Source organism: Palaemon carinicauda, chromosome 13 (genome assembly GCF_036898095.1).
Source record: "Palaemon carinicauda isolate YSFRI2023 chromosome 13, ASM3689809v2, whole genome shotgun sequence".
NCBI classification, from domain to species: Eukaryota; Metazoa; Arthropoda; class Malacostraca; order Decapoda; family Palaemonidae; genus Palaemon; species Palaemon carinicauda.
Window position 1 is genome coordinate 71,892,528 of NC_090737.1, and position 25,287 is coordinate 71,917,814.

The 25,287-nt window shown below is 41.5% G+C and overlaps 1 protein-coding gene across 2 annotated transcripts in view; it reads right to left on the reverse strand.

Annotated features, from left to right (window-relative positions):
* LOC137652318 (ATPase family AAA domain-containing protein 5-like) overlaps positions 1 to 25,287 on the reverse strand; it is a 334,913-nt gene that overhangs the window by 25,292 nt on the left and 284,334 nt on the right. The window lies entirely within an intron of this gene.

The following is a 25,287-nucleotide window of genomic DNA, read 5'->3' on the forward strand; positions in this document are numbered from 1 at the left end:
TGAAGACACAAACGTATCCGACACACCTTTTCTACGGCGGTCAAGAGCAGCCTGGGAGATCGCAACAGGACTGTCTGAGGCGACGACTGACCGAGAATAAGCACCTCTCACCTCTTTCGGCTTTCGACGTACCTTCTCCCTTGGTCCTGGGAGCTTGGTAGAGGTCTAGACCTAGGGGTATGACAGGTTCGATCAGCCGCCACCTCCACGGCACTTTCACAAGCACTAATATCACTTTCACCCTTACCTTTAAAGGCTGCAAGTTATAATTTAATGGCCTACAACTCAGCAGCCATCCTCGCGTACCGAGGGTCATCCGTAGTCGCAGATCCTGTAGAAGGGGCAGGAGTAACTACTTTTGGGAAGGAACAACCTCCAAAGAGGTAACAATTAAAGATGAATCTAAACTAGCTCCACTAGCAGACTTTGACTTTGATTTAGCCCTCCTAACTCTATCGAGTTCTAATTTGCGCACATAGCGCTTCATAGCTAACCAATTATCTTCATTTAAACCCTCGTATTCCTTACACCTATTATTTAGGGCACATTCAAACCCGCTGCAACCCATACAAACTGTGTGAGGGTTAACCGACACTTTCGGTAACTTCACCTTGCATACATCACTCGCACATACACGATATGAAGTTTTTCACTCATGATAAACAAAGCAAAAAATACCAAAATAATAACAAAACACGATTGCCAAATCCCAACACAGTGTACTTCACCAAACGGAGTCCAAAACAGCGATCCAAAAAACTCTTAATGGCGGACCAACGATGTTGTCGATCCGGCCGGCAGAGATAATCTGAGGAACAGAAAACGGGAATGATTTCAGGTACCACCCTGTATGGGTTGTTAACCACCTAACCGCACAACCACCACAAGGCGGTTGCCGCGATTTTCGAATAAATTCTGCCGTAAGTCAGAGACTTTAGATATATATATATATATATATATATATATATATATATATATATATATATATATATAACTACCAGGTAAGTACTATTCATAAAAACATGAAGTTCAATTATCAAAACTTATAACTATGTTGCACATGTTCTGTTGAACATGATATGAGTTTTGTTTCACTTGATATATGACTTAATAATATATGTCTATAAAACATTGCAACTGATTTCAATACATTTTATAAATCTTTATTATTTCTCATTAATAGTTTACCCCCTTCCCTATCTGGACTGCTTTCCCTGTTGAACCCCTGTGCTTGTAGCATCATGCTTTTCCAATTAGGGTTATAGCTTGGATGGAAATGATAATAATAATAATTGTGAAAAATATCTATTCTAGTTGACAGTTACCAATAAAATGAATATCCTGCCTCCTCCATAAAAACATGTAACTGATGAATTTGTGATAGATTTAAAAGAAACTACATGACTACAATCTCTGTCGGATTGGATTTAAGTCTGGCACTGGGGCCTGTTATGTCATTTAGCATCTCGGTGCAACTGGGCAGAAAACACTTCAGTTGCTGTATGAGGTAAAGGATAACAGGCTCAACAACAAGATGGAAGAAAAAGAAGTGGTAAAAGAGGTTTAGTGGAAGGATAAAATGTGAGAGCAGTTAGTGCATTACAGCCATATAGGTCCTCAAGGTAGTCTTCTTAACTATTTTTTTCATTATTATTATTTACACGTTTGCAACATATCATTGTGTAAGTGGGGAGGATGGAATATTATGTAACTTAAATAAAAGAATGAATGTAGATGATGCTAATCCCTTTGCATGGATCCCAATAAGCAGTTGCTATGTACACTAACAGCTCTAACTGAAATTAGTACTGTATAAGGTGTAAACTATGGGGGATAATGTTGTCCTAATTAAACTAAAAGCATGAATGTCAATGAGTCAAGGATATTGAATCCTCCCCACCCCAGGATTTGTTGTCAAAATTTCCTCAACTACATGCAGGTCATATAAAATTCTAGGTAGGTATCTAAATGTTAAATTGATTTTTGAAAAAATATCTGAACTGTTCTTAAATTGGACAAAAAACAATTATAGTAATAAACATGACAAATTCAGATAATTTGTATTTTTCCTAATGATACAAACCTTTAGCTATTTATGAGGGGTATTACTTTCGGCAAAGCTGAAAGGACGAGCCATTAAAATTTAGCAAGGGTTAACTACCCATCCCGCTAGTTAGCGGGAGGTAGAGGGGGTAGCTCGCTTTCCCTCCCACTCGCACACCTGTGATTAAGCTCACTTTACTTGGAGGTAAGATTTCAAGCGGATAAGTTCGGCAGGTAAGTTTGTATAAATGGCTAAAGATTTGTATCGTTAGGAAAAATACAGATTATCTCTGAATTTGTCATATGTTCCATAAGTGGAATACAAATCTATGCTATTTATTAGGGGTGACTCACCCATTAAAAACACTAAGTACACAAGGGAGCATGGTTTACCTGCAGTGGTTTGAGGTTAGCTTGTGCAGAGAACCCAGGCTCCTTCTTTCCCCAAGAGAGGGGAGGATGAAGAAAAGAATAAGAGCTAATCATACCCTTACATTCACACAGACTAAAACCGAGTAACAGTATCCTCAACCTTCTGCTACTTGTCCAATAAGGAGCTTGAGTTATTAACCAGGTGTTGTGCAGCCACCACAGGGCAGATAGAAAACGTATGGAGCATCCTACGGGTCAAGTCTTCCAGGTAATGGGCTGTGAAAGTTGTTTGGCATTTCCACAGTACTCACGCTAATAAAAAAAAAATCACTTCCAAACCGGCTGGTCGATGAACAAAAAACATACAACCGACTCCTGCTACAGTCAAATAGAAAATGCTTTCGCCCAAGACATTCATCACCCCCCTAACCTAGCTAAAAAAGGTAAACAAACAACCTCAATTATACCAACAGTCTTCCCCACTACAACCAAATCATTACGCTAACTACCACTCGTTCGGCGGCACGCACCGCGCACACACACACAAACACACACATACCTGCACCCAATCGGTCTGTCTCTCTCTCTCTCTCTCTCTCTTGCGATTTGGCAAAATTAAGCAAATCAAATAAAAATTAATCCTCCACACTGCATCACAGAGAAATTTCTTTTGAAGGCCAGGGATATAGCTACGCCCCCAACATCGTGGGCTCTGGAGCGCCATGACGAAGGAGGATCTGGATTCAGGGCATGGTATATGACCCTGCGAATCCAAGCAGAGACGGTATTCTTGGTGATCCTCCTCTTGTTACTACCTGTGCTGACGAACTGTGAAGGAAATCGGGGACGGGCTGTTATTGTCCTTTTGAGGTAAAGCCTCAAACTCCTCACTGCGTAGAGTAAGAGATGATCTGTGTCGTCTGTTACAGAACGGCGCCACTTCCAGATTCTGAGTCTTGGAAACAAACTCAGGGACGAAGCTGAACGTTACCTCTCCCCATCCCCTTGAAGGGGGGACGTAGTATGAGACATCATGAAGTTTGCCGACTCGTTTGGCCGAAGCTAAAGCAAGCAGAAACACCATCTTTCAAGTCAGGTAGAATCTGTTGCCTGGCGTATTGGTTCATAGGGAGGCCTCTTTTGAGACCTGAGAACTCAGACCAAGTTCCATGAGGGAGGTCTCACTCCCGACTGAGGACAGGAAAGTTCGTAACTCCGTATGAGTAAGGAAAGCTCTAGCGATGAGGAAATGTCCATTACATTCAGTCTGAGGGCGAGGCTTAAGGCTGAGCGATAGCCTTTTACCGCCAAACCTGAAAGGCGCATTTCTTCACGCAACTACACGAAAAACTCTGCTAATCGCTGGAAGTGGCATCGAGTGGAGAGGTACACCTTCCACGACACCAACCACAGAAGAATTCCCCTTTGTCTGGAAGACTGCTGCTGATGAATTCCGCAGGTATCCAGACATCCTAATCCTCTCTGAGTGAGGAGATGCTAGATAGTCTCTAGGTGTGAAGTCGTAGCGAAGCTATGGCTTTGTGGTAGATTTTGATGTGTGGTTGTATGAGCAGATCGTGCCCTGGAGGGGGGTTCTTTTGGAGGCTCTTTCAGGAGTTACAGAAAGCCCAGGAACCATTCCGCATGATGCCATAGCAGAGCTATGAGGGTCATTGAGAGGTTGACTGATGTTCTGACCTTGTTGAGTACCCTCCTCATCAGACATAACAGGAAAATGTGTAAACGTCGATGTTGTCCCACCATTGTTGGAATACATCTTGCCAGAGGGCCTTGGGGTCTGGGACTGTGGAGCAATACAACGGGAGCTTGAACTTCAAGGCCATTGCGAAGAGATCTACCCTCGGAGCACCCAACAAAGTCAGGACTTTGTTGGCTACTACTATGCATTTCAGGCAAAAAATAGTGTGTTTTTCTTTAATATCTGCCATACTAATTACTTGATCAGAATGGTACTTTGACACAGCACCCTATTGACTTCCCCCAAATTTTTGATACTTTAATACACCGGCAAATCTCATTAATTAAGGCATTTACTCTTGTCATAATAAAGCCCATGTCAAGTGAATCGGGTAAGTAGGTGAAACAATTTGAATGCCTACACTCCCCCGTCCCTCCCCTCTCCTTTCCTCCCTCAGTCTAGACCCTGTAACTATCCCTCCAGTAACCCCCTCTCCTAGTCTCTCCGGTGTTGCTTACTATACCTTTTCTGTAACCTGTTATATTTGTTAATAACTGATAGAATTGATATGTTGGATCTTTGTTATAATTCTTATTAACATTTCATGATATTGTTGTATTTCGTCAAGGTGTATAAGGAGTTTATAGCCTTTAGTCTATTTATCTAACTTGATGAATCTGCCCTGAGGGCTTCTTTTAACTGTGTTTACATTATGAAACACATGTTTTCCAAAGGCAGGATTGATGGGCTTTATTCTCCTTGAAAGGTCTGTGTGGAATAAGCAAAAGCTGTAGAATACAAAAAGAATTATGCTGTGACACAAATGATTATAGTATTTAAAGCTATGATGAAAAATCTACAAACTACATAATTTGTTGAATTGATATTTCCCAAATACACACACACACATATACAGTATATATATATATACATATATATATATATATATATATATATATATATATATATATATATATATATATATATATATATATAAGGATAATATATATATAATATATATAAGATTTACTTATTCATTAATATGCTTGTGTTTCTTATACCATATTGCTTTATTGTGCGTCCAATAAACCTGAAGTATCTCCTACCTATGAAGACTAATCCTTAGTTTATTGTTAGATTGTTCCTTTCTGTATATGGAATGGAAACGTAATGCAAATACATTTCTGATTTTAGTGGGGAAAATTAACATGCCAGTCATGAATATGATGGGAAAACCTCCTCAGTAAAACAAACACTGAGACAACAAACTGCTTAGGAACAAACCATAGCCGATACCCAAACTATGATTGTTAATGGTAAAGTGAGCAAATACATCGTAAAAATTTTCGGTCAAAAGTGAGCAAATACATCGTAAAAATTTTCGGTCAACTCATATAACACTTGATTACATTTACTCTACCTTTCAAGGGGGGTAAAGCCCATCAATCCTGCCTTTGGTAAACGTGTCTCATTATTTTTGCACAGTTGAAGGAAGTCTTCAGGGCAGGTTCATCAAGTTGGATGAAATACAACAATATCATGAAATGTTGATAAGAATTATGACAAGGATCCAACATATCAATTCTATCAGTTATTAACAAATATAACAGGTTACAGAAAAGGTAGAGTAAGCGACACCGGAGAGACTAGGAGGGGGGTTTCGGGAGGGATAGGAAGAGGGTCTAGACGGAGGGAGGAAAGGAGAGGGGAGGGACGGAGCAGTGTACGCTTTAGAATTGCTTCTCCTACTTAACTGATTCACGACTTGGGCTTTATTATGACAAGAGTAAATACCTTAATTAACGAGATTTGCCGGTGCATTAAAGTATAAAAAATTATGGGGTCTATAGAGTGCTGTGTCAAAGTACCATTCTGATCAAGTAATTAGTATGGGAGATGTTTACGAAAAACACTATTTTTTGCCTGAAATGCATAGTAGATGATCCAAAGACCACTTGGTACTCACGATCTGAGACGCTCTGCTCAGGTTGTCGGCGAGCACATTCCTCTTGCCTGGAATGATGCATGCTGATAGTGGTATTGAGCGAGTCTCTGCCCATCTCAGCACCTCTACTGCTAGATGGGATAGGGGCTGCGAAAAAGTACTTCCTTGTTTGTCGATGTAAGCCACTACTGTGGTGTTGTCGCTCATCACCACCACTGAGTGGCCAGCCAGGAACTGATGGCACTGTTGAAGGGCCAGAAAGACGGCTTTCATCTCTTAGAGATTTATGTGGAGGTATTTTTCTGACTCTGACCAAAGGTCTGAGGTTGTGTGGTGCAGCACGTGGGCCCCTCAACTTTCTTTTGAAGCGTCTGATAACTGCATCAAGTTTGGGGGGAAGACGAGAAGATCAACGCCCCTCCGCATTCTCATCTGCCATCTACCACTCAAGGTCCATCTGTTCCTCTTGTGACTCTCAAGGTAAAAGTTATTCAAAGTCTTTGTAGGAAAAACCGATGTAAACGAGACTTTCCTAATACCACTTCGCCAGGGTATTGGGACGCAACAATATTGACACAAGGGAGCATGGTTTACCTGCAGTGGTTTGAGGTCAGCTTGTGCAGAGAACCCAGGCTCCTTCTTTCCCCAAGGGAAAGGAGGATGAAGAAAAGAATAAAAGCCAGTCATACCCTTACATTCACACAGACTAAAACTGGGTAACAGTGCCCTCAACCTTCTGCTACTTGTCCAATAGGGAGCTTGAGGTATTAGACCAGCTGTTGTGCAGCCACCCCAGGGCAGAAAAAAAAGTTTTGAGCATCCTGTGGGTCACGTCTTTCAGGTAATGGGCTGTGAAAGTTGTTTGGCGTTTCCACACCCCAGACTGTAAAACCTGCAACACAGAAAAATTTCTTTTGAAGGCCAGGAACATACCTACGGCCCTGATATCGTGGGCTCTGGGGGATCAATGGCTCAATTCCACCTGAACTTGAGCTGCCACTGGAGTGACCGTTGGGAACTAGACGGGCTAGAGATGGTAGGTGTCCGATGAGAGAGAGCCACTTCTGGGCTGGAAGTTCTTCTCGTCTGAGAAAGGGTCTTGCGACCTTTGTCAGCCTCATTATCCTGTTGTCTGATTAGAAGGCTTTGTAGAGATTGGTACCTATGACCATGCCTAGGTATATCAGTCTTTGAGTAGGAAGTAGGGAGGACTTCTCGAGGTTTACCATGATCCCCAGATCTTGGCAAAGACTCAGAAGTTTGTCTAAGTGTTGAAGAAGGGTTGCCACCGAGTCTGCTAGGATCAGCCAGTCGTCCAGATAACAGAGGAGACGGATGCCGATCCTGTGTGCCCAAGATGACACTAGGGCAAACACATGCCTGACCGTGTCTGCCGTCTCCATGCTGAACGAAGTTTGTTTGAAAAACTTGTACAGAGCTGAGTGGTCGATGACTGGTCTCCAGTCTCCAGCCTCCAGATGCCTTTTTCACAAGAGTCAACTAAAGAAGCCTGAGGAGTTGTTGAGGACCTCTTGGAGAGGGCCCTTTTCCAACATGGTCTGGACTTCTGCCCATAGGAGTCTATCGATACTGGATCCTTGATCAGGGGAGGAGAGATGACATGAAAGGGACGCGATACCCTGAAAGAATCATGGAGACTGTCCAGAGAACAGCCTTGAGTTGCCTCCATCTGTTCCAGCAACTTTGTAGGCATCCTCCCCTGGTGGACAAACAGGGGGGATGCCTATCCTAGCGTTTGTGGCCACGGCCACTCCCTCTAAAATATTTTTCTCCCCTGGAGGACTGAGAGGAGTTTCTGAGCCTAACAATCTCGGCCTCAGGGACCTGCTGATAGAACCTCTCGGATACTGCATCTTGATGCTCAAGATGGTACAGTATTGGCCCTCAAGTTCGAGACTTGATGGGCTAAGAACTCGGTAGTACGAGTACCCGAAAGGAGGAAGGTTTCCATAGCCTTCCTGGTACCTTCTTTGGAAAAATACTCGGTCCGTACCAGGATTCCCAAGGACCCGAACCAAAGATCTAGCCACGAAGTAGCCTGCAACTTTCTCTTAATTAAGGATCTCCGAGGCCGAGAACGCAACCTCACGGTTGGAGAGTCTCCATAGAGAGATTCCCTTGTTCAGCTCTTCCAGAGAGTGGTGGAGTGGATGAGCTGGTCGGGGCTCGTCCAAAACCTCGTAGTACCTCCTCTGCTGGACGCGAGGTGGTAGGAGCTTGGTAGAGGAGCCCGAGCAAAGGGAGGAGGAGAAATCTGAGAGTTGTAGGGCAAGCTTAGCCCGGGGCACTCTCCAGCCTCTGAAACCAGGGCAAGACTGCACTGGATTTTGAGGGCTTATGAGTACAAATGACACAGTCTAGGAATGTGTCTTAGCCCACCCGTGGGGTATCTCTGGGTTGGCTAACCTATTGAGAGAATCCTTATCAGAGTCAGAACTTGCCAAAATGCATGCTTTGACTCTCTGTTCCCCCTCTGAGGTCTTCATCCACTCCCAAGAGCTCGTGTCAGGGTGGGTCGTGGATATCCCAAGAGTGACTGATGGTTCCTGTGGGTCTGGAAGTCCTGTGGAGAACTTTGGAAGAGTCTTGGTGTCTTTTGACTCCTTGCAGGGAATAAGGTACATCTCCAACACGGATATCCTGTTGGAACTATCCTTCCTGGTTTCTACCGGCGGTGGAATGCTCTCTACGCGAGGGGTCTTCCTCCAAAGGTGGAAGGGAGGAGACTGACACCTGATCTTCGAGAGGATCCCTCGACTGGGGAGACGGTGAGCCAGGAGAGCGTCTGGGAGGAATACCAGGGAGGTTTGGCCTTGATGAAGAGGGCTGCACAGGAGTCAGTTTCACTCTAGAGGATGTGAGGGTATCTGAGACTTCTCTCTTCCTCTTCATGGGCGAAGCAGACGAGGTCCTTTACCGGGACTCTGTTAGTGCCAAAGGGTGTTGTAGGCCGGCAGAGACCTGCCAAGAGTGAGCTGGGAAGGTAGGCCTAAAAGCTTGCACAACCACCCTGACGATGGCACCAAACCAGGGCTACTTACTGATACTGGCGCAGTCTAAAAATTCCCCTGAAGGGAAGGGGACCGCAGGTTCCCATTGAGGAATCTCTTCTGGAGCTGTCTGATACCGTGGGTCCACTTTTGCTGCTGGATCTTGAACTCCCCAAAAATGCTCTTTTCCTCTTTCAGTGCTATAATGGGTTTGCGGGGAGGGGATGGGGCGATGAAGACCTGTAGGAAACGACTCTGCCCTTCCTCGGTGAGAGGACCGATGGTCTGGAAGTCAAGCACCTACCATTCCGTTCCCGTTCCATCTTGAAAGTACCTACTTTAACTTCCAGAAGATGGCGTAACTTCCTTGAAGTCGGAGGAGGATGAAGTATATCCAGTTCTGCCTGTTTATGCATTGCAGCAGGCCGATGACGCACAGGTGATGCTAGGCGACGAGAGTGATCTGCACGGTGGTTCTTTGATGGTCAGGAGACTGATACCATGGAGAACTTTGGTAGGAGTCAACGACAGAAACGTTAGGGGAACTCCTTGAGGTTTGACGAGGGTCAGCAGGCACGCATCCAGGAGAATGATGGCCTTCAGCAGTGCGCTGCCTTGGTGAACGATGCGTCGGTCGGCAATGGTTGGAGGACGCATGGCGGGAAGGGTTTTCCTGACGAAATGGAGGAGTGCGCAGGTGAATAGGGCGCCAGAGAAAGACGCGCAGGCAAATGTCACGTTGGAGAAAGGCGAGCGGGTGGCGATTGTCACACACAAGATTAGCGCGCAGGCAATTGATGAGTGGTCAATCAGCGCGTAGGCAGATGGTGAGATGGAGGAGTCAGGACAGGAGGCGGACGGTTAGGTGAACGGTGAGTCGTAGATCGGTGCGTAGGATGTCGAGCTGGCGATGGGATGTGTCCTTTAGAAAGACGAACATCCTCCGAAGGGGATCACGCGGGATCCTCAGGCGGAGATTCCAGAACTGAAGTCCATGGACTAGCAGCAACGTCATCGGAAGAAGGTCCAGGGGCAGGCAAAGGTACAGCCAGAAGACGAAGAACGCCGAGGCTCCTCTGCGGAGGAAGGCTGTGATGACGAGGCTGAAGAGTCGAAGAGGCGTCTCTTCACTGACGGTGAACGAGCACCTCTAAGACGAAGAGGAGGGCGAGCATGTTGGGGACGATGCCCATGGTGACGCCCTCTAGTGGCCGGTGGATCAGCAAGTTGACCTTCAGCAGCAGTCTTCCCCCTCAAAGGATGTTCAACAGGAGGGGGGGGGGAAGCGCAGTAATGTCGGCAGGATGGGCAGCAGACGACATCTCTGACACAAAGACGTCGACGAAGGACAAAGGATCCTGCTCTAACATCGATGAGGGCTGCAAGCTAGCATCACGGTGAAGAAGCTGCAGCAGGTTCTCCTTGGAGGGTCTAAATAACCCTAAGGATGACCAAACCTGTAAAAATGAAGTCATGGATCCCTCCCCCCCGGGGAGAGAGAGAGAGAGAGAGAGAGAGAGAGAGAGAGAGAGAGAGAGAGAGAGAGAGAGAGAGAGAGAGAGAGAGAGAGAGAGAGAGAGAGAGAGAGGGGCCACTTCGCTAGGGGTCTGTCAATGACCAAGGTTGTTCAGATGTTAAGTGTCCTACGCTACTACTCGAGAGTCCCTCGGAGGAGACCGAATGAGCAGGAGCTTTGGATAAATCTTCTGCTTTGTAGAAACCTACGAAGGAGAAGAGTCCCGCTTAGACTTCTTCTTTCGCCATCGCCCAAACCTTTCCCACTGGAAGGCCGACCACTCCCGACACTCAAAACACTTATTACCCACTTCACACCGTTGACCTCTGCAGGAAGGGAAAGGGTGTGAGAATCGGTATCCTTGGCGGACATGGAAGTACCGCAGGAGAGGCTCTCAGGTCCAGGGCAGGTACACGCGGCCAGCTGAAGTCAACACATGCACAATGAAAAAAGAAAAAGCAAAAAAGAGTTTTAATGGCAGTCCAATATTTGGTGAGGATGAAGAGCAGAAACGACCATTCACCATCCGAGCCAAAAGCAAACTGAGCTCAATCACAGGTGTGTGAGTAGAAAGGGTAGCGAGCTACACAACCCTCCCCCCAACTAGCGGGATGGGTAGTTAACCCTCGCTAAATTTTAATGGCTCTTCCTTTCAGCTTCGCCAGAAGTGATAACCCAAATAAATAGCGTAGCTTTGTATTCCAATTACGGAACAATTTACTATTTCAATACCTAACTAAGAGTAACATGCCTAATATCAATGAAGCATGAGGTTCTTTACCTTAGAATAAAAAAAAATCCTCTCTAACCCTATATCCTTACACTCCAAATACCAGCTATACTCAGTGCAGTGAGAATGGACAATAAGGTAGGGCACCTCGTTTTACAGGGATTCCCCCTCCGTTGTCACATGGTACTAACATATCTCTTCTCTCTTAATACCTGGTAAACATTGTAAATAACTACCTTAGCTTGGTTATGAATGTGGCCATATGGAAAGCTTGAAGCAAGGGACAGGTCCATAGCGAGTGTGTGGGTGTCACAATGTGTAGCTGCAAAAGCTTGGCATATGAGTGTGGGAGGTCTACCACTCATATGCATGTTTAGGATAGGGTAAGCGTTTATACAAAAAATGCCTTGATTTTTACATCAGTGGTAGTGTGGAATAAAAACATAATTTTGATAATAGAACTTTATATTTCTATACTCACCTGATGTTCATATTGTTTGTCCTCCAGATGTTCAGTTTAATAGACCTTTTTATATTATTATTACTATTACTTGCCAAGCTACAACCCTAAGTTGGAAAATCAGAATGCTATAAGCCCAGGGACTCCAAAAGGGAAAATAGCCCAGTGAGGAAAGGAAACAAGGAAAAATAGAATTTTTAAGAGTACATACATACATACATACATACATATACCAAGGCACTTCCCCCTATTTTGGGGGGTAGCCGACATCAACAAATGAAACAAAAACAAAAAAGGGACCTCTACTCTCTACATTCCTCCCAGCCTAACAAGGGACTCAACTGAGTTCAGCTGGTACTGCTAGGGTACCACAGCCCACCCTCCCCCGTTATCCACCACAGATGAAGCTTCATAATGCTGAATCCCCTACTGCTGCTACCTCCGCAATCATCTAAGGCATTGGAGGAAGCAGCAAGGCCTACCGGAACTGCGTCACAATCGCTCGCCATTCATTACTATTTCTAGCACGCTCTCTTGCCTCTCTCACATCTATCCTCCTATCACCTAGAGCTTCCTTCACATCCATCCATCCACCCAAACCTTGGTACTTCTCCCAACATTAAAATAAATATCTCCTATATAAACTATAAAAACTTTAACAAAACGAGAGGAAGAGAAATTAGATAGAATAGTGTGCCCGAGTGTACCATCAAGCAAGAGAACTCTAACCCAGGACAGTGGAAGACCATGGTACAGAGGTTATGGCACTACCCAAGACTAGAGAACAATGGTTCGATTTTGGAGTGTCGTTCTCCTGGAAGAGCTGCTTACCATAGCTAAGGAGTCTCTTCTATCCTTGCCAAGAGGAAAGTAGCCACTGAACAATTACAGTGTAGTAACCCCTTGGGTGAAGAAGAATTGTTTGGTAATCACAGTGTTGTCAGGTGTATGAGGACAGAGGAGAATAAGTAAAGAATACGCCAGACTATTCGCTGTGTGTGTGTAGGCAAAGGGAAAATAAACCGTAACCTGAGAGAAGGATCCAATGTAGTTCTGTCTGGCCAGTCAAAAGACTTTACACAGTCTCCTAGTAAAGTAAGTATTAACTGACACACCAGTCTCCTAACACCACAAGGCAGTCGGGAGGAGGGTGGGCATGTAATAATCATCACGTGAGTATAGAAATAAGAAATTTTATTAAATTCTGTTTATTTCTATGAACCTTCATTGATCATATTGCTGATGCCCACAAACTGCTGGCAGTGGGACTCCTGAGAAGGAAAGATATGAAAAATTTACCACTAAAAGCAATATACCCCATAGTTAAGATTTACTACCTGTTCCCATTACTTTTAACAAACCATCAATTGTTTAATAAAGCTATTCAAAATATTGGACTGTAGCTTGTTTCTGAAGAGTATTTCATAAAATAAATGATCACTTTTCATTGACAGCAAATCAATAATCAAATTAAAACCCTACACTCATAGATAAGGGAGTTAAAAATCAATTGAACTCAAAATTAATTAGACCATGTCTTTATAGACACTATGGAGCCTAGACTTCAGCAATTTTCATAAGGAAACCATGATTCATTATGATAATGTTTAACGAAAATCAACTTTGTATGCCATTAAACTGCAGCTAAAACTCTTTGCAAAGAAAGGTTTCTGCAAAATTTAAGGGAAGTATTTGCACTACTCCTATAATGTACCTTTACTTTCAAACTTTTTATTATACTTATATTCAATTCTTTATGAGCAGTGATCCCTCGCCACTTCGCGGTTTTTTTGTCGAAAAATGAAAATAAAAAATTACCGCCGCATTGCGGAAAGCAGCCCTGTTTCATCTTGATGCACAAAAGAAGCAGCTTCCTGGGCTGCCAGACAAGGAAAGCAGCTTGCTCTTATACCCGAAGTCAGACAAGGCACGTGATTGGTTACTGGTGCGAGATCGACGAATCAGAGCACGAGTGGATGTATCCTATGAGCTAATTGGCTGCGCATCATTACATCCTTTCCCAGCATCTTCCCTTGGTGTATCCCGCCGCTCTGCCAGTCTCTCGTTCACGCTGTACTGTACGATTACAAGTGTCTTGCGTTCATACTGTTCTGTAATTCATTTAACTTTTGTAAAGGCCTTAAAATGCCTGCTAAGCACCATGCCCCAATGAAAGATTCCTCTAGGGAGCCGAAGAGGAGGAGGAAGACGATGACAATCACTGAAAAGGTAAAATTTTAAGATATGTTGAAGGAAGGCAGAAGTTATGACGTGGTGGCACGTCATTATAGTGTGAACGAATCTACTGTGCGCTATGTAAAGAAAGATGAAGTGAACATCTGCAGCACTGCCACAATAACGTTTAACAAAGCGAAACGTGAGGTAACGCTATGTAATAAGCGAATTGTTAAGATGGAAGCTGAATTAGCCTTGTGGATTGCAGATTGTAGGAAAATAAACGTGTTTGGATACTAATATGATCAGGACAAAGACCAAGTCTCTCTTTGTTCAAACCTTGCCTGATTGCCTGATGACAATGAAAAAGAAGAAGCTGATGAAGATGATGCTGACGAACCACAGCGTACTAGCACTATGACGAGTGATTCGCTCCCTTGAGGATGAGGCTTTACAGCCAGCAAAGGCTGGTTCGACAAGTTTCAAAAGTGATACGGCCTCAAAAGCGTGCCTTTGTATGGCGAGGCTGCCTCTGCCGACACCGATGCTACCCGTCATTACGTGGCGGCTGAATTTCCAAAAATGATTAAGGATGGCTAGTACTTCCCCGAACAAGTTTTCAACATGGACGAGACAAGTCTTTTTTGGAAGAGATTGCCATCACGTACATTTTACAGACCAGGCTACAAGGTGCACAAGGACTGAGTCACACTTATCATGTGTGGTAATGCTGCAGGTTTTATGATAAAGCCAGGCCTTATTTATAAGGCAAAAAATCCACGGGCCTTGAAAAATAAAAATAAGGCTATGCTCCCCATCTATTGGATGAATAACGCAAAGGCCTGGATAACTAAAGCCCTGACAGCCGACTGGTTCATTCACTGCTTTGTTCCTGAGGTAAAGCTATATCTGGCTGAGAAGGGCCTCCCTTTCAAGGTCTCTCTCTTGATGGACTGTGCTGGAAGCCATGCAACAGACCTGCAGTATGATGGGGTGCAGGTAGAGTTTCTGCCCCTCTAACACCACAGCGCTTATACAGCCGACGGATCAAGGGGTCATTTGTGCATTTAAGGCACTCTACACTCGTGCCACGATGGAGGGCCTCGTCGCGGCAGTTGATGACGACGACAACGATGACGAAGAAGGCTTCACCTCGAAAAAGTACTGGCCCACGTACAACATTGCATCATGTTTGACTAACTTGCAGCAAGCATTGCAAGAAATGAAAACAGAAACCATCAGTTCAAGTTGGAAGAAATTATGGTCTCCTGTTGTTCATGATTACGCAGGCTTCACTCCTGACGAAATTCATCACTCGGCAGTGGAGAAGGCGGTGACGCTGGCCCGCATAATTAAGGATAAAGGATTCGCTGACATGATGGAAGACGACGTGAACAGCCTTATCGAGGGCCATTCAGACACGCTGACAGACGAAGACCTCCTTGAAATGACAAAGTCAGCGAGTGAAGAAGAGCAAGATAAAGAAATTAGTAAGACTGGGCTTACTCTGGAGAATCAGCAAGAAATGTGCAAAATGGCAAGGGCATTGCAACACTCTACACAAGAAGTCGATGAGAACATGGTTCGAGCTGTCGAGTTTTATAACAGTGTTGATGGGGTTATGACATTATACAAGGGTATTTTGCAACTAAAGAAAAAGCAACGACAGCAACTACCCATCACCATGTTCTTGACAAAGTTGAAAAATCCAGCTACACCATAAGCGCCTCCTGCAGAAGAGCCTTTGGGTGAACCTTGACCCTCTACGAGTGGAGTGGGAGCCTCTGTGTCTCTCTCACAAGCAGATGACGATGACCCAGCACCGATATCTGATAATGACAAGGGGCTTCCAGAACTGCTTTAAAGGCCTCATTATACCTGTGCAGTAACACCATCATCATCATTTATCATCACATTCATCGAACTGTACAGGTCTGTCATCGTCATCAGCCTTATCATCATCATCATTTGCAGCGTCATCGTCGTCATAACAGCTGAAGATACTACAGTACTGTCATTGGTGAGTGTTAGAACACCATACTATCGTATCGTATGATAGTGTGTGTGTGTGTGTGAGTGAATGGTTTGTATGCAGTAATTAAAAACTACAGATTTAAGTAAAATACATGAGTGAGGTAATATATATTATTTGTAGATTTATGTAAAATATTTGTGAGTGAATGTAGTATACATTACAGCACTGTACTGTAATGATTTCATACTTCAAATACAATATATTGAAGCATAATATACTGTATATAAAGCATATATATACATACAGTATTTTAAACATTTTTGTACCCATACACATACAAAAATTACGAGGGAGGGGCCCCATCCTACTTCGCAGATTTTCACCTATCACTGGGGTCTCCGGTCCCCATTAACCTCGATAAACGAGGGATCACTGTACTGTGACCTAACTTCAAATTATGTTTCATATTGCCTTTTTGGGATATAACCAGCCTTGGAAGAGGTTACTTCAGTAGATTTGGAAGAATAAAAAGGTACCAAACAGACTCCACTCAACTTATTAGGATACTTTAGTAATAACGTTACATAAAGTTTGGAAAGGAGATAATTCCTCACCTTCAAGGTTTCCTTTGTGTTTCTTACTCTCCATTTTCCTGTACTGCAAATTGAACATGAAGAAAGTATGCTGATTTCCTGGATTATTTACAACTTGAGTGAATATGGAAGACGCCTCCCTAGTGTACAAAGTACTGTCCTGATTTGTTAACATATGCAGTACCTACATTTACTACGCTTGAATTAATCTGTGATGAGCTAGTATCTGAGCTAGCAAGCAAAAGGAACATACTGCCAAATGAAACATGATACAAACTACTGCGTTTAGGTGAAACTTTGTTCGCCCTAACATGATTTAAGGGAATCATACGATATGCCATACCATCTACCTATGTTATACGATATAATTCAGGAGCACTAACTTTAGTGAGTGAATGGATATAAGGATCCAGATTACCCATTCAGTCTTCTGTCTCACAATCAAGTCTTATAGAGACTACGATTGCAGCATGTAAAGGTTTATCAGCAGAATGATCTAAAGTATTTATAGAATTTGAGGTTCTGTGAAAGGCAGCAGTAGGGGATTCAGCATTATGAAGCTTCATCTGTGGTGGATACTGTAATGGGGGAGGGTGAGCTGTGGCACCCTAACAGTACCAGCCGAACTCGGTTGAGTCCCTTGTCAGCCTGGGAGGAACGTAGAGAGGAGAGGTCCCCTTTTTTGTTTCATTTGTTTGATGTCGGCTACCCCCCAAAATTGGGGAAGTGCCTTGGTATATGCATGTATGTATGTGAAAGCCTTTCTAATCCGTAATGCACAGCAAACTCTAAACACCCTTTTTGAAAGAAACTATTATCACTAGACTCAACTTGGGGAGTTAGGTTAGGTTGGCAACAGGGTGGGTGGGACCAGTTACCCTTTTTCAGAGACGATTTACATTAGAAAACTTCAACAAAGGAAGCAACGAATGTTAAGAGCTTATAAAGATCATCACTATCAAAAGTTAGCTCATAAGTGAATTGTCTAAAGGTGGAGGTATGACTTATCTTCGTCATCCCCGCTGCAATCAACCAGCCTAGCATTCCCTGGCTTTTCTCCTGACCTAACAGCAACATTTCTTCAACATTTGCACTGTCAACTTGATCGGCAGTCATTGTAGCATACTTTTCTATGAGAGGTACCATGACAGAACTGCACTTTTCACAATGGTATTTAAATCATTATTGCTGCTGATACAATATATCTAGGGATTGTCGATAAAGAACTAGAAAAATTTCCAAGGCACACTCCAAGAGTAATTGCTAAGAAAAACCATGGAAAGACATCTTAATGCAAATAATATGGATTAGGTCCAATCGGTACCAACACGACTAAGAAACTGATGAAACAAATGAGACTGGCATGTCAGTTACCACTTACAGCTAGATTAGTCTTTCCTTTACTATGGGCATGTTTATGGAAAGGATAGAAAATGGGAGAATTTTTCACTCTAAAAAAATTTTACAGGTAAAAGTTGATTACAGTAAACAGCTTCTGGAGGACAAGCAATACGAACATCAGGGAAGGAGGTTCATAGAAATAAGTTAAAAATAATTTTGGAAGAACACCCGTTTTATATAGAAATAGAGTGAGAGAAAGAAAAACGGAGACAAAAGGTAAGGAGGTGGATGGAGTTGGCGAAAGAAGGCAAGATGGTGATCTGTGGATATGTAGCAACAGTGGGGTAATCCCGGTTAAACATAGTGCCTTACCCTATAGTCAATTTCAAGCTGCGCTGGGTATAGTGTGGTTTTATACTCATACTTGAGAACAGAATTTGTGACAGGTTGTGACAGGTGGTCACTATGAAACTCATAAGAATCACTACATGAATGTTGTTCACCTTTATAAGCTCGGACCTATCATTGTAGTGGAGAGGAGGAAGAATTTGTGGGACTCAGAAGTATCAAATCAAGTTTTATTATCAGAATTCTGTTTATATTGATGAGTTAAGTCATATTATAACTGACTACCACATTCCTTAATATACGAGAAAGATAATATAACCTATCATAAATCAAAATATATTCAAAACCAATTTGTGTAAATCTTCACTCGTAATGTAGGACCCTTCCATATTTGCAATGAATAAATAAAAACCTTCCCTTTTATTGGTCCAATAACTGTTGAGAAAAGACATGAAAGTATAATGCAAACCTATTCTACATATTTTTTCTTAAACACATTGCTTATGAGGATAGAAGGAACAACAGACACTTAAACCTTTAAAAAGAAACCAAAAATGATCTCAAATCTCCACTTCTTGAGCCTCAGATTCTGCCCATGATCTGCAAGCAGGACCCTTTTTCAAGGGTAAATTCATATTGAAATGAAACAAGGTACAGTAGTCGCTTCCTTAACATCACTATCTTTACCTTCCAAAATTGTAAGATTCTTCATGTAACTCTTATCTTTAACTTTCAATATAGCAAGAGGTTCTTCAGCTAAATCTGCATGTTCTTTGAAAATAAGACTATTGTATTGATAAGAAATATAAAAAAATGGGATGCATTGGAAAAAAATAAGCTCATTACACCTTATTGAATTAATTCCAATAACTTTTAAACTCCTAATCCCTTCACTTAGAGGCTACGGATCCGCTACTAAAGCTATGTATAACATTTGTCACCGTTGGATATACTTGCTCACTTACTCTATAATAACTAAAATTTCCATGTTAATTTGTTTTAATGCTGATTACAGAATACATTTTTCAAAAGTTTGTTTTATTTTCCATTGTATTTCACTCTAAACAACTAAAACTATTTGAATTTTCCATTTGCATTCAGAAATTTGTTTTATATGATTTTCTCTAAAATAATAGTAAAGTATTATGATTTTGTGAAAAAAATACAAAAAACGTTATATTCATTGAAGTGACTACAATACATTATTCCGTAATAATTCAACGATAAATAGCCGTCGAAAGATATAAAACTAATCGTCAGTAATAATGGACTTTACGTTGTATAGAAATGTAATGAAAATATCCAAAAAAGAGAGAGAGAGAGAGAGAGAGAGAGAGAGAGAGAGAGAGAGAGAGAGAGAGAGAGAGAGGAGAGAGAGAGAGAGAGAGTGTGTGTGTGTGTGTGTGTTACAAGGAGTTACAACTATTTTGGATGTCTCAAAGACTTAGTCTATCAGCAGAGACTCCATTTGCTCTTTGGTAGACCAATTTACTTTAAGCATTTAGAGTTCTTATGATCTTATCAAATTTATTCTTTAACTCATTTACCATGTTACAGTGTACTATATCAGCAGGAAGTCGATTCCAAGTATTTTCTATTTTGTAAAGAAATTGCCATGTATAGTGGTGTTGTATCTTTTCAATTCCAGTTTCTATCCTTTACCTCTAGACTCAATTGTGCTAGGCGTGAATAGATTGTTGTAATCTACATTTGTTAATCCTTTAAGAATTTTAAGTGCCTCTATTAACTGTCCCCTTAGTCGTCGAGTTTGTAGATCAAATAAGTTCAAGTGTTCCATCCTCCATTTATATCCAAATTGCCTCAGAGTTGAAACTAGTTTGGTGACCCTAGCTTGCACTGCTTCCAGTCTATCTATATCCTTCTGAATACTTGGAGTCCAGAACTGGACTCCGTATTCTAGATGGGGTCTTACTAGTGATGTGTACAGCTGTAGTACAGTGTCTTTGTTTCTGTATTTGAATTGTCTCTTTATGTAACCCATTTGTTTTTGTGATTTTTTTTCAGCCTTTATGCTCTGTTTGGTGAACTTCAAAGGTGATTTAGGACATCTCCAAACTGCAAAGTATTTTTGCCCCTTACCTTCGGTTTTGCGAGGCCAGGGCGATTTATCCTGAAAATTAGTGTTTTTTTTTTTTAAATTCTATCTCCTACCTTGATAATTATTACTAAGATCTGGGATTACTACCCTATATAGAACTGATATAGACCTCCAATAATATGAATTTTTTTTTTCTAAAAGTAAATTTTTTTGTCAGATATGAATTTTTTCATTGTAGTAAAAAAAAATAAACCCTAAAAATCTGGGGAAAAAATAAGAAAACAAATATGAAACAAAAATTGGAAAAAGGACTTCATTTCATTGTTTTATAATGTATTTCAAAGTCATTTCCCAAATTTCAATGCTACATCTTTAAAACTAAGGGAGACTATTGAATCTGAAGGTCAAAAGTATATTTTTAAGATATGGGTGTTCAAAGTTTTTCTTTGCATTTTTACACACAATATTAATATATCATGGTTATTATGAATTTTATGTTCTTTTTTGGTATTAATAAAAAGTTATTTATCATAATTTAATCATAAATGAAGATCCTTTTGCTCAATATCTTGCTTCTTTTGGCTCCTGTGAGGCAAGGCGGCCACTCCTCTATCCACAACACACTCTCTCGCGCTCTCTGCACTACTGATATTACCCTCTTCTAAACTCTTAATAGAGTGAATTTTCTTCTTCCTAATGTTAACAAGATGTTGAAATTTTCTTTTCCTCTTTGAACTGATAAAATTCTTGCCGAAAACGCAAAAAACAAAAGTAAAAATGAGTGAATATCAGATGTCAAACTCAGGTATGTACTCTCTCTCAGGTTTATGGTAGGACTGAAGGGCAAAGGGCCAATTCTGCGAATCGTGGAGATTAAAAAGATGCCATTGTTCACAATTTCTTCTACATTTAGCAGACAGCCATTTTCCATTCCTCGATATGGCCAAACCACCTCAACACATTCATATCCACTCTAGCTGCTAAATCATTTCTTACACCCGTTCTCACTCTCACTACTTGGTTCCTAACCCTATCTACTCGAGATACACCAGCCATACTCCTTAGACACTTCATCTCAAACACATACAATTTCTGTCTCTCTGTCACTTTCATTCTCCACAACTCCGATCCATATATCACAGTTGGTGCAATCACTTTCTCATACAGAAATCTCTTTACATTCATGCCCAACCCTCTATTTTTTACTACTTCACTAACTGCCCACAGCACTTTGCACCCTTCATTCACTCTCTGATGTACATCTGCTTCCACTCCACCATTTGCTGCAACAACAGACCCCAAGTACTTAACTGATCTAATCCCCAAAGTAACTCTCCATTCAACATACCATTCAATCTCGCACCACCTTCCCTTCTCGTACATCTCATAACCTTACTCTTACCCACATTAACTCTCAACTTCCTTCTCTCACATACCCTTCCAAATTCTGCCACTAATCGGCCAACCTTCTTTTCCGAGTCTACAACCAGTACAGTTTCATCCGCAAACAACAACTGATTTACCTCCCATTCATGATCATTCTCGTCTATCAGTTTCAATCCTCATCCATACACCTCTCTCACCACTCCATCAACATACAAGTTAAACAACCATGGCGACATCACACATCCATGTCGCAGCCCCACTCTCACTGGAAACCAATCACTCACTTCATTTCCTATCCTAACATATGCTTTATTACCTTTGTAGAAACTTTTCACTGCTTGCAACAACCTTCCACCAACTCCATATAACGTCATCACATTCCACATTGCTTCCCTATCAACTCTATCATATGCTTTCTTCAGATCTATAAATGCAACATACACCTCCTTACCCTTTTGCTAAATATTTCTCGCATATCTGCCTAACTGTAAAAATCAGATTCATACAACCCCTACGTCTTCTAAACCACCTTGAACATCTAAGATTGCATTCTTCGTTTTATCCTTAATCCTATTAATCAGTACTCTACCATACACTTTTCCAACCACACTCGAGAAACTAATACCTCTTGAATTACAACACTCATGCACATCTCCCTTACCCTTATATAGTGGTACAATACATGCACAAACCCAATCTACTTGTACCATTGACAACAAAAAACACATATTAAACAATCTCAGCAACCATTCAAGTACAGTTACACCCCCTTCCTTCAACATCTCAGCTCTCACACCATCCATACCAGATGCTTTTCCTACTCTCATTCCATCTAGTGCTCTCCTCACTTCCTCTATTGTAATCTCTCTCTCATTCTCATCTCCCATCACCGGCACCTCAACACCTGCAACAGCAATTATATTTGCCTCCCTATTATCCTCAACCTTCAGTAACTTTCAAAATACTACGCCCACCTTTTCCTTGCTTCCTCTCCTTTTAGCAACCTTCCATTTCCATCTTTCACTGTCTCTTCAATTCTTGAGCCAGCTTTCCTTACTCTCTTTTGCTACAACTAGTTTTCCTTCCACCAAAAAATGATCAGACATACCGCTAGCCATACCCCTAAACACGTGCACCTCTTTCAATCTTCCAAATATTCTTCTAGTTATCAACACATAGTCCAATAAAGCCCTTTCTATCACTCTTCCATATGCCACTCTTACCCATGTATACTTGTTTTTATTTTTATTTCTAAAAAAGCTATAACTTATCACCATATCTTGCTCAACACACATATCCACTAGTCTCTCACCACTCCTTTTTACCTGGTACGCCATACTTCCCAATGACACCTTCTACCTCTCCAGCGCTCACTCTAGCATTCAGGTCATCCATGCCAACTACATAATTCCTTCTACTCACCTAGTTCAATTCATTCCAGAACTCATTCCGCTCTTCTTCACTTTTTTTACAACCTGGCCCATACACCTAACAAAAACCCAACATTCCCTACCCAACCTAACCCTTACCCACATTAACCTAGATGATATCTCCTTCCATTCCACTACTTTATCTGTCATCCATTCACTCATCAATAAAGCCACACCCTCTCTTGCTCATCCCCTTTCAATCCCAGACACTTCACCCTTCCCTTTTATCTTTGTCTTACACAAAGCCAATACATCCATCCTTCTATTCCTAAACATACTTCCAATCTCACACCTCAGATTGTATATTTACATATCCACAATTTATGACATCCTTAGTATGCTTGGTTAGTATTTTCTGCTAATCTTTTTTATTCGAAATCCTGAGCTTTACAATTTCTTGAATTCCCTGACGTATCCAGACATCACAGTGCGTGTTACCAAGCATGTTTTGACGCATAACATCATCGTAGCAAAAGGGTTAATAGGATACATATATACATTCTCTGAATTTATATCCCCTTATTGTGCTAAGGTAGAAAAAGGACAAGTGAATTAGATTTCTGGTTTAAACATAATCAAGTCCTAAAACATGGTAGAAAAATTGAATCATTTTAACCAGAGTAAATTTCACATACCTAGAAATAGTTTGGAATTCAGTCATTTGCTTAGGCAAACCAATGGCAAAACAAAACTAATCTTCACCATTACACATATTTCATTCAATGTTTCAAAAATTGGAGCTATCAAACACATTAGTTCAAAATGCATACATTACACATCACACTTTCCTGTATATTCACTATCTATTGATTGCTTTTGTATGATAGTACTGTACAAATTCTTGCTATGATCAGTCAGGGATTTTGATACTTCATTGTGACAAAGGTCTCAAATGTGATACAGAATTTTGCTTAATACTATTCTTCAATTTTGTAGATTTTGTTTTTAATACTGTACACACTTGAATTATGTTAATTTGGATTCTATGCATTAACATCAACTCAGCACGTTACATCGGCGAGACATGATTTGGCCATAAATTTTGAGAAACATATTATAGATCTCATGTTTTCCTTTCCCCCTGGGGCTATTTTCCCCTGTCAAAACCTTTGGGCTTAAAGCATCCTGATTTTACAACTACGGTTGTAACTTACCTAGTAATAATAATAATTAATGATGTGTTTTGCTTAATAAGATTGTATAACATTGGGGATTTTGTTTTTCAAACTTACTTAAATGACAAATATATTTTTCTTCTTTGGATTCTAGGAGCCTTTGTAGGGTGACGGCCAGATCCCGTAGAAAACGGGAATATTCTGAACTGTGGCCGTCGTTCTAAAAACGATTTTGGCGGGAGAAGCTAACTTAAAAAACCCACCTAACCTATGCTAAAAGCCGTATCCTTATCCAGGGGGGCTTCCCCCCCCCCCCCTTACACAACAGTTTCCTTACCTACGAGTACGACAGGAGAAGCTAACTTAAAAAACTCACCTAACTTATGCTAAAAGCCATGTCCTTACCCAGAGGGGCTGCGCCCCCCCCCCGAAACCTCCCCCCCCCCTTTACACAACATATTTAAGATCCGTAGACCATTTCCAAACGTTTTTATTCTATACAAGATAACAGTCGGAGCGATAATAAGCAAATTAGGACGCTTGGCCGTAGCGCTACAAACTACCAGGATTCTATACATTAGTATTAACTTAATGTCTGCTTGCATAGACTAGAAAGTGTTAAACTGCATTTTGTAGTAAGTAACACGGGATAGCCTAGGTTAACTCAACTTTATTAATCCCTTCCATATTTGCACACACCTTAAAGCTCTTTGTACACATACAGGAGGGATTACTGTATTGCATTCACAGTGATATTCCTGACACTATTTTCATCTTTAATCTTTATTAGATCAATGATATTTTTTGTACTTTATCTTGGTATTTAATCAAATGCACACTAATGATCCATTTGCTGTGATGCTTACCCTGTACCTGTCTCATTATTATGACTTCCTCAGTTGTTTGATACTTTAAACAAAACGTCAACCTGACAATTAGCCATTTTCACAGCCTTTTGCATACTTTTTATTCAATAACTCCATGTGTTTTCTTAGTATTGGTTAATCACTAAATTAAGTGAATGGTCTCGTTCTCTCCCTGTAGCACATAAAAGCACAGGCTTGCCAACTTTATTTCTTTCTAATATTT